This window comes from Apium graveolens, chromosome 8 (assembly GCF_009905375.1).
Source record: "Apium graveolens cultivar Ventura chromosome 8, ASM990537v1, whole genome shotgun sequence".
In the NCBI taxonomy this organism is placed as follows: domain Eukaryota; kingdom Viridiplantae; phylum Streptophyta; class Magnoliopsida; order Apiales; family Apiaceae; genus Apium; species Apium graveolens.
In genome coordinates this window covers 156999807-157010796 of record NC_133654.1, presented here as the reverse complement: position 1 = coordinate 157010796, position 10990 = coordinate 156999807, and the positions used below count along the sequence as shown (strand labels likewise).

Sequence of the window (10990 nt, the reverse complement as noted above, 5' to 3'; positions counted from 1 at the left end):
AACTAGATATCTTGTTAACATCAATCAACTGGAGCTCAAACAGAATTAACAGCAAGTCAACGCCATTTCTTTTAATTTAAGAAGACAGTAATGATCAGATTGAAGTACAGAATACCAATCAACAGTTCTTAAAGAAAAAGAACTGAACTTTAAAGAACATTACAAACCAACAACCAACCTGGAAACATATCTTAAAGAAACAACAACAAGAACCCAGCATAAAGAAACTACAGATAATACTTGGCCATCAAGCAGCAAAAATAAGCAACACAGAACAGATTACTCCTTGACAGGAGATTTCTTAACATCAATAAAACCCAGATTTCCATCTATTTCACACAACTCATGCAGCACAGTAATGTCTGCCAAACCAACAAACTCATCATCCCTCTGACCAACACCAGCAACTTTATCCTTCCCCTTACCAACACAAGCAATCTCATCAGCCTTCTCACCAACTCTTATAGGCTCAATTTCCTCCTCACTCACATGCCTTCTTGAGGTTGCTTCAGAATCCTCAAGTAAGACCTATTTCCTAAGAATCTTTTCTTCTAAGTAATTAATCCTATTGACCAACTTAAGATTGATTACTTTAAGACTGTTTATTTCCACTTTTAGCACTTTAATCTCATTGTTGATTTTCTCAAGATTAACTATTTTAGGCATTTTAATTAGATTCACAAGCTGGGGCATACATACACTCAAGGGGACCTTATCTTGGTAAATGGTTTTAACATTAAAGTATTCAATTTGCTTAGCAAAGGTTTTGAGTAGTTTAACTTGATTAATTTCAAACAGAGAAGTCATAAGCAAAGCATATGGCATGTATTCTTCATAAAACCCATTTATCATGTTCAAATTTATGACATAGCTTAAGTTAAACTCAACCTTATTAGTTACTAGTTGAAGCGTTACCTTAAGATCAACAAAATCAAAAACTCTATCTTGTTTTGGTTTAGGGAGAATGTTTGCCCTAAGTATGACAGCTAATTTTTGATATATGTGTTTGAAGTTTTTAAAGTGTATACCCCAGTTAGACTCATAGAGACCCAAAAGCACATCATCATCACAGAACAAACCAACATACAACACAAACTCCTTTTGATCAAAGATAAACTTATCAAAAATATTGATGCATGATTTTTGCAAAGTATGACTTCCTAACCTCATGGCCTTATGGATAGAGTTACTATCAACTTTTAAATTAATCCCTTGTATATAAGACTCAACATATTAAACACCATCTTCCCTTTGACAGACTTTCATGTTCACATATAATTCACTTATGAGATGCACATGATAGTTCCTACCTCTATAGAACAGAAAGTTGTCCCATTTAGCAGCCATGATTATCTTAAAGAGTTCACCCATTTGCTCAACTTGAATCATCATTCTAGTTTGAATGTTTTTCAACATTCTGTTGAATTTACCAGAATTGGTCAGTTTGACCAATATAGATTGGGGTGGTGTGAGTGATGGTGGTGAAAGGTTTAGATGAGTTGCATTTATCACTTGATTTGAGTTAGAGTTCCTAACTCTTTATGTGTATTCATGAGTGCTATGATATAAAGGTGTTTGGTGGGTGATGTTGTTGTGTTTTTGCTTTTTATGGTGAGGATAATGATAATTATAGTTTGGGAAGAGTGATTCATGTGGCTGATGTGGTGAGTTGGTTAATGATTTTCCATCAATGACATCAATGAGAGGGGGAAGCATAGGTGTTCTCCTAAGGTAAAAGTGAAAGTGTCTAAAGTCCATGAAAGAGGACAGTGAATGCACAAAGAAAAAATGAAGAACTTTATGTTTGTATGTGTGTGATACGATGAATGCAAGGAAGTGGTCTTATAAAGAGTTCAAAGAACTCCTGTTATGGCATTTAGAATAAAGAATAAGTATAAGTATGTGTATGCATAGCATGCAAATGCATAGTACAGATTTTAAATGCACAACAGATATAGATGACCTCATGTCAGTTTGTCAACAAAACACTCAAGTAATAAGCACAGAAATCACAGGCATTGTCTTCTTTTAGACACTTACTTCTAATTTTATTTAAAGATTAAGTTGACTTCTACTGACTGTATTTTATTTTTAGTTGTTTTTATATGAAGGCATTTATGAAAAGGGATATCCAGTACTTATGTATGCAAGGTCTGTGCAGAGAGTAAAAAGAAACTCTCAGTGATGTGCAAGTGCATTTAATGAAGCATGCATTAAAGATCTTATGAGTGTTCATTAATATATACCTTTTATAAAAAAAAGAGCGCAAAGGAACAGATTTCATACACAGGGACAGAGGTTTATTAAATAGGTGCAGTCACTTTATAACAGTGTGAATTAAATGACCAAGACTCAACTGTTCATGATTGATGTGACTGATTTTGGATTCTTTTAGACTATTTTAATTTCCACCCACATAAATACCAGCAACCAAATGACACATATGAATATTCATACACACATATAGAGGATACCAGCAACCAAGTAAAGCCATAAACAACTTCTCACAAATAAAATATGCAAAAATGATCTTAGTTTCTATTTGTGGCCGTTTCACCAGTTATCAAGATACTGGGATTCTCTAAGGGATTCCCAGCCAGGTCATAGTGTCAGGGCATTGTGTGTGTGTGATTTATACTACATGAGGAATGCAACAAGCATTTCTTATAAGTCAGCAAGTAATTTTAATAAATCTTTTCAGCCAAGTAAACAAAGACTCAAGTCATATAGTAAGAACCCTGAGTATTGCACATAATCATTCCACTGTGTAACTTATCAATGAAATCACAAATTTACACTTGATGTATAAACTTTATACAACCAGTCAATAGTATAATTTAAATTTCATACTATAATTTGATTGATTCACTACATAATGTGTTTTATGTAAAAATAATTATCTTGCAGAGTTACCAAGTAACTGATCAACCAACAACAATTGATTTAAAAAAATAAGCCATCTGATTTACACCTTGTCCTTATTCAAACATATAAACAATCAAACTGAGAACATACATCATACATTTAACGGATTAAGTTACTTTTCTCAACAGTCCATAGCCTTGAAGCAAAGAAATTCCAATTTTAAGTGAAACTGATTTACTGATTTAATCTATTAAAATTCTCAATCACCGGAAATGACACATGTTTGAATTGACCAAAACCAAACTGATTCTTTACTTAAATCAAATAATACCATTAACCCATTACTGATGTCTCAGATTGGCCAACATAATTGAGTTTAATCATTTAAGTTTAAGGTGAACCTAATCATCACTCTACTGATAACTCCAACACAAACCAAGTTCACCATTTAAATCAAGATGAATCTGTCAATATACTTCAGATAACTTCAAATATTTCAACACAAATCAATTTTAATAATTAAATCAAGATGAGTTTGTCACTACACCACTTATAACTTAAATAATTTAACAAAATCGACTTTAAATCAGTTGATGCACAGGGATAAAACCAAAGCAAATATTTCATTTTAGTTTAGTAGCTTAATCTGTTAAAGTTCTTATACATTAGAAAGAGCAACAACTGATTCCAAACAAACATCCTGATTCATTACTTAATTAAGTTCAAATAATCCTTTAAATAGTTCAAAAAATAGGGTTTGATATAATCAACATACTGTTGATAGCTCAGGTAATTCAAAACAAATTGAGTTTTATATTAAAATAAAGTTGTCAATATGTCACTGGAACTCTCAAAAAATCAACAGCAATTAAGTTTAACATTTTAAATCAAAATAACTCTATCAATACACCACTGATAATTTCAAATAATCCATCAAAATCAAATTTAATCGAGTGAATGGAACCTATTTCCTCAATGCACAGTTGATAACTTAGATAAGTCCTTATACAGTTCAATTACAGGGATAAAACCAAAACAAACCTTTCATTTAGTTCAGTTAAAATATCAAACCAAATCTCAATTAACCTAAGCAATCCAAATCGACTATTTCAGTTACCCACATAATTTTACACTTTGAATTATGTCCAGAAATCATGAAGATTTGTTCATACTTGAGTGCATGGCTTCGAAGCATGCATGGATACTTACCTGACTCAACTCGTTTGACCCCAAGTTGAGTGACTCAATGAGTTAACTCGGTAACTCATCCGAGTTGACTCAACTGAGTCATGCCGATTTCTTCACCAAACAATCTTTTTCTCTTCGATCTACCATTCATGTGTTCTTCTTCGTTTACGCTACAAAAATTGCTCAACACATCGAGTTAGGGTTTCAAAACTTCATCGATTTCAGTCAAATACAAGTATATATATATATATATACAAACGTGTGTGTATTGATAAGTGGATTTTATATCCACTTGGAATGCTTTATTACAAGCTTAAATTGGTGTTTTGGACTCAAGTTGTTGGTATTTTGATGTGTTTTTGTGTTATTGCATTTCAGGTATTAGTTAAATGAAGAAAAGAGCTTTTAAAGGAAATATGATGAAAAGTGATCAGAATTGGAATCCAAGGCCATTGTCAAGTTGTAGAGAATCTCAATAGCTTCGCGTGGGCAGTTGAATCGCCTAATTCTGACGAGTAGAACTCAAGTTATGGTCAAAACAAGATTCATCAGAATATTTTTCCAGTCAGTAGCTGAGCGCCCGCTCAGCAGAGCTGAGCTCCCGCTTAGCAGAGCTGAGCGCCCGCTCAGAGAGCTGAGCGCCCACTCAGGAGAGCTTAGCGGCCGCTCAGGACGCGGCTGGTCGCTGATTTCGCTGAAAAAGCCTTTTTTGAGTAGAATTTGACGATTTTAAGGGTCCAGGTCCACTAGGGGCGTATATATACTTAAAAAAAAAGGGTTTTCATCATCCGGGAAGATTGGGATACCAAGGAGAAGACCTAGAAGCAGAGAACAACTCCGAAAAAGAAGATCTTGTTTTCAACTTGTGATTCTTTGAATTAGTTGTAACTTTGGATGCTCGTTTTCGTTCTTATTGAACCTAGATCTCGTTTATTCGTACTTTGATTATTATTTAGTTTATTAAGACCTTGTTTATACCATGATTTCATTGGAACCCATGGTGACGATGAGTTCGATTATGGGCTAATCGTTGTCATGGGATTCTAGCGGATTTACTTATGGATTTCAATAATTAATTATTTTGATATCTTGGTGTGTGGTGATTGTATGATATCCTAGTATTGGTTGTGCTTATTCGTCTTATGTACGTAGCTAACATATAAGATAGCGTGTTAATCTCTATTGAAGCGACAGTGAATATAGAGATTTAGAACTTGCCATGCTAGCATAGGTTCATGTATGTGTATGCATGATTCGTAGGTAACTCTAACCGTTTTACTTGCCCTATGTAATCAGGATAGATAACTTGTTCTTAAACCGTTATGTTGTCAAATTCTATAGACATATAGGGTCTCAATATAATTGGTGCCTATTCAGCTTCTATCTCTTTTATGGATGTCTGGTAGAATGGTACTCGTGCAACGAAAGTTGGCGTTTATCAGTTTCGTGTTATCTGATTAGTGTCATCACCATCACATGCTAAGGTTAAGAACAATAAGGCTATTGAATGAAGTATTTAATGAAGTTAGGATCCCATGTTTGTCATATATAGTAATTCAACCTCAATTCTCTTAGTTAATGTTATTTAATATAATCTCTTAGTTTAATAAAAACCCAATTTGTTATTTGTCTTAGTATTGAGCGATAACCATACATTGTTGCATAGGTGCATAAATTGAACTTAACCTAAACCAGTCTCTGTGGGAACGAATCTGATTTATATCTTATACTACTTGCGAACGCGTATGCTTGCGTGAATATTAGCGCGTGTTTTCGCCCTAACAAGTTTTTGGCGCCGCTGCCGGGGACTCGGTGTTAATTTTTAGTTTATGTGCTTGTCATCAGTGGTCGTTAAAGTTCACTAACTCGGATTCTTTTACTTTCACAGTTTATTTGTTTGTGTTTCAGGTCATTACAATGGGAGATCCAGCAGCACGAACGAAAGCCTTGATGGATTTTTCTCAACCCAAGATCAATGACATTCAATCTAGCATTGTCCGGCCAGCTATCACAGCTAATACCTTTGAGATCAAGCCTGGCATAATTCAATGGGTACAGACTTCAGTCCAGTTTGGGGGTTCTCCAACGGAAGATCCCAATACACACATTAGGGATTTCATTGAAATATGCGACACCTTCAAGTTCAACGGTGTTTCTGAAGATGCTGTGAAGCTGAGACTGTTCCCATTCTCTCTGAAGGACAAGGCTAAGAGCTGGTTACACTCTCTACCAGCTGGTTCGATTACTACTTGGGAAGATCTTGCTCAGAAGTTTCTTACTAAATTCTTCCCTATGGCGAAGACAGCTGCACTCAGGAATGCTATTACTCAATTTGCACAGCAAACGGGAGAATCACTAAGTGAAGCTTGGGAGCGCTACAAGGAGATGCTTAGGAAGTGTCCTCATCATGGAATTCCTGATTGGATGATCATCACTTGTTTTTACAATGGGTTGGGAGCATAGTCCAGACCCATGCTCGATGCAGCATCAGGCGGAGCATTATGGGCAAAGAGCTATAGGGAAGCTTATGATCTAATTGAACTGATGGCTGCTAATGAATATCAGTATCCAACCCAGAGATATCCACAGGGCAAGGTAGCAGGAGTTCTTGAAGTGGATACAGCTACGACTATCACTGCTCAACTAAAGGCGTTGTCTATGAAGATCGATTCTATGGCTAACTATGGTGTTAAGCAGATAATTAGTGTTTGTGAGCTGTGTGCAGGTCCGCATGCGACAGAACAATGCGCTATATCTAGCGACTCAGCTCAGTTTGTGAGCAACTTTCAGAGATCGCAGCAACCAGTTCCAGACACTTATCATCCTGACAACTGGAATCATCCTAACTTCAGCTGGAGCAACAATCAGAATGCGATGCAACAGCCGTTCCAGCAGTTTGGAAATAAGCTATTCAACCCTCTTGGTTTTCAGCAACAAATTGCACCAAAACAACAACTCCTAATTCAACAACAAAATAATGATGCAGGTCTATCTTCGAATGAAAAATCTGAATTGGAGGAGTTGCGACTTATGTGCAAAAACCAAGATATTATATGCCAAAGCCAGGCTATTTCCATCAAGACTCTGGAGAACCAAATAGGGTAAATTGCTAATGCCTTATTGAATCGGCCGCCAGGAATGCTTCCTAGTGATACAGAAACAAATCCAGGCAAGAGGGAAGTTGAAGAACAGGTGAACGCCATCACCTTAAGGTCTGGAAAGGTCGCAAGCCCCCAAGTTCAACAAGACGAAGAGCCTGAAAAGTCTCAAGTTCCAGAATCTGAAGTTTTGGCTGAAGAAGATGTGCAGAAGGAAGTAGAGGTGGAACCAAGGAAGACTACTGTGGAACACACTCCTCCTGAGAGTAATACAGGGGAGAAACAGATCTATCCTCCACCTCCTTTTCCTAAGAGGCTGCAGAAGAAAAAGCTGGATAAGCAATTTGCTAAGTTTCTGGAGGTGTTCAAGAAACTTCATATCAACATACCTTTCGCTGAAGCTCTTGAACAGATGCCTAGCTATGCGAGGTTTATGAAAGGTATTCTCTCTCAGAAAGTGAAGCTCGATGACTTAGAGACCGTTGCTCTAACGGAGGAATGCAGTGTTGTGCTGCAACAGAAGTTGCCTCCGAAGCTTAAAGATCCTGGAAGCTTCACTATTCCTTGCACCATCGGAAACTTGTCGTTCGATAAGTGTTTATGTGATTTAGGAGCTAGCATCAATATGATGCCCTTATCTATCTTCAAGAAGCTTGGTCTGCCTGATCCGAAACCAACATACATGTCATTGCAACTAGCTGACCGTTCCATCGCTTATCCACGAGGTATAGTGGAGGATGTCTTGATCAAGGTGGATAAACTCATCTTTCCTGCTGACTTTGTAATTCTTGATTTTGAGGAAGATAAGAAGATTCCCATTATCTTGGGAAGACCATTCTTGGCTACAGGCCGAACTATGATTGATGTGCAAAAAGGAGAGCTTTCGATGAAGGTTTACAATCAAAAGGTCACTTTTAATGTGTTCAAGGAAATAAAGTTACCCACAACTAAAGAGGAGTGCTTTAAACTAGAGCAACTGCATGTTTTCAATGCACCTCCATGGAAGAGGAAGTTGGATATGCCATTTGATTTTCTTGGGTTAGCAGAGCTGAAAATTTCTCAGGAGCGTTTTGAACCATTTACTCAAGAAGCTCCCATAATTGAGCTCAACCGACAACCAAATCACTTGAGTTATTCATTCTTAGGTGCACCCCCTGACAAGGGGGTTGGGATATATCTTTGATGATGTAGAGGGTAGCCGAATGGATCCTTCAGTGCCTATAGAGGGTTCTTCTCATGTGCAACAGGTAGTTGATAGGACTGGTGTTGGTGATGAGCAGTACAGGCGAGTAATTAGGCGTATGGAGGCCATGCACGATATTCACCGTCATTTTGCTGAAGATTTGACACACGCTTTCGGTACTATTTTCCGAGACACTAGTGGCGAGGTTGATTGGCCACCTGATCCTCCACCCGAAGAGGGTGATCTTTCCGACGACTAGGTATGCATGAAATCCTTATTATTGCCTTGAATGAGGACATTGAAAATTTTAAGTTTGGGGGTGATAATGTAAGGATTAGTAGTGTGTGTCCATATAGATTCATATAGATTCATGTTGCATGTTTAGTTGTAGTTCATTCATATTTTTGTATGATTTTTCATTTAGGACATATTTGTTTATTTTTATGCAATTTCATATAGTTGCATTTGCATGCTTATTTAGCATGATCCCTTAAGATGAACTATGATATTGGATAAGTTGATGTTGATTTGAGTGTGGTGATGAGGAATAGAGGGATGTTTAAGTCTTAATGAATTGATTTGCATGCCAGAAATAAATATTTTCACAAAGTCTTATAGGGTTGCTTTTGATCTAGATCATGATCATACTTGTTTGTTGTTGAGATTTAATCACTTGGTTATATTTAGAATTTGTGATATTCTCGTAATGACGTAAAAACACTGATTTTTTTTTATCTGGAGAAAAACTTGGATTTCATTGCTAGTTGTTGTAAGGCTAGGCGTCAAATGGCTAGTAGCCGGCTCATATTTTTATGAGTAGTCTAGGGTTGAATGAGATGGAGCGAAACGCACTCATTCAGAAATTGTTGAAAAAAAAGAAAAAAAAAGAGAAAAAAAAGAGAAAAAAAAGAAAGAAAAAAAGTATGTGTTTATGCATAATTGATCAAGAGTGAGCTCTTTAATACTCGAGTTATTAAGTTCTAGGGGACTTTGTGCCTAGTGACCTAAGGCTTTTATAGTCTGGGATCCGCTAACCTAACGCTCGCTACATGGGTATTATTGTATAAGTCTTTTGGGACCTCATTCATTGCACGATCAAATAAGCATCTTTGTTATGTGTTCAATAATAGTGTGAATCCTTGTATAACTCTAGTAGAAAGGAGGTGTTGTGAGTCATAATGCGTTTATTGTCTATTCTGTTTATAAACTTTTGATTGTTTCGATGATAGATAAGTTATGGTTATTGATCTAGTATCGAGAGTATATCTGTTAAGCATCCACACCCGCACGTTTCTGGTTTGTGAGTTGGTTTGTGGGATTTATTCGAACTCTGTTTCAAGTTATTGCATTCTTAGAGGCATTGGTTTATTCATTTGGTTATGGTTATTCTGAGGGGATCGATTGCATTATCATTTAGTTGCATTCACATAGTTACATTCATGCATTAGGTTTGTTTTGTAGTTTTGAGTCTGTTTATGCTTGAGGACAAGCATCGATTCAAGTTTGGGGGTATGATAAGTGGATTTTATATCCACTTGGAATGCTTTATTACAAGCTTAAATTGGTGTTTTGGACTCAAGTTGTTGGTATTTTGATGTGTTTTTGTGTTATTGCATTTCAGGTATTAGTTAAATGAAGAAAAGATCTTTTAAAGGAAATATGATGAAAAGTGATCAGAATTGGAATCCAAGGCCATTGTCAAGTTGTAGAGAATCTCAATAGCTTCGCGTGGGCAGTTGAATCGCCTAATTCTGACGAGTAGAACTCAAGTTATGGTCAAAACAAGATTCATCAGAATATTTTTCCAGTCAGGAGCTGAGCGCCCGCTCAGGAGAGCTGAGCGGCCGCTCAGGGCGCGGCTGGTCGCTGATTTCGCTGAAAAAGCTTTTTTTGAGTAGAATTTGACGATTTTAAGGGTCCAGGTCCACTAGGGGCGTATATATACTTAAAAAAAGGGTTTTCATCATTCGGGAAGATTGGGATACCAAGGAGAAGACCTAGAAGTACAGAACAACTCCGAAAAAGAAGATCTTGTTTTCAACTTGTGATTCTTTGAATTAGTTATAACTTTGGATGCTCGTTTTCATTCTTGTTGAACCTAGATCTCGTTTATTCGTACTTTGATTATTATTTAGTTTATTAAGACCTTGTTTATACCATGATTTCATTGGAACCCATGGTGACGATGAGTTCGATTATGGGCTAATCGTTGTCATGGGATTCTAGCGGATTTACTTATGGATTTCAATAATTAATTATTTTGATATCTTGGTGTGTGGTGATTGTATGATATTCTAGTATTGGTTGTGCTTATTCGTCTTATATGCGTAGCTAACATATAAGATAGCGTGTTAATCTCTATTGAAGCGATAGTGAATATAGAGGTTTAGAACTTGCCATGCTAGCATAGGTTCATGTATGTGTATGCATGATTCGTAGGTAACTCTAACCGTTTTACTTGCCCTATGTAAACAAGATAGATAACTTGTTCTTAAACCGTTATGTTGTCAAATTCTATAGACATATAGGGTCTCAATATAATTGGTGCCTATTCAGCTTCTATCTCTTTTGTGGATGTCTGGTAGAATGGTACTCGTGCAACGAAAGTTGGCGTTTATCAGTTTCGTGTTATCTGATTAGTGTCATCACCATCACA

At 36.5% G+C, this 10990-nt stretch overlaps 1 non-coding gene across 1 annotated transcript; it reads right to left on the bottom strand.

Annotated features, from left to right (window-relative positions):
* Positions 1–6360: 6360 nt before the first annotated feature.
* Positions 6361–6467, bottom strand: LOC141681992 (small nucleolar RNA R71). The gene has a single exon (XR_012559397.1). It is a non-coding gene; the product is annotated as a small nucleolar RNA R71 (small nucleolar RNA).
* Between the last annotated feature and the right edge of the window lie 4523 nt (positions 6468–10990).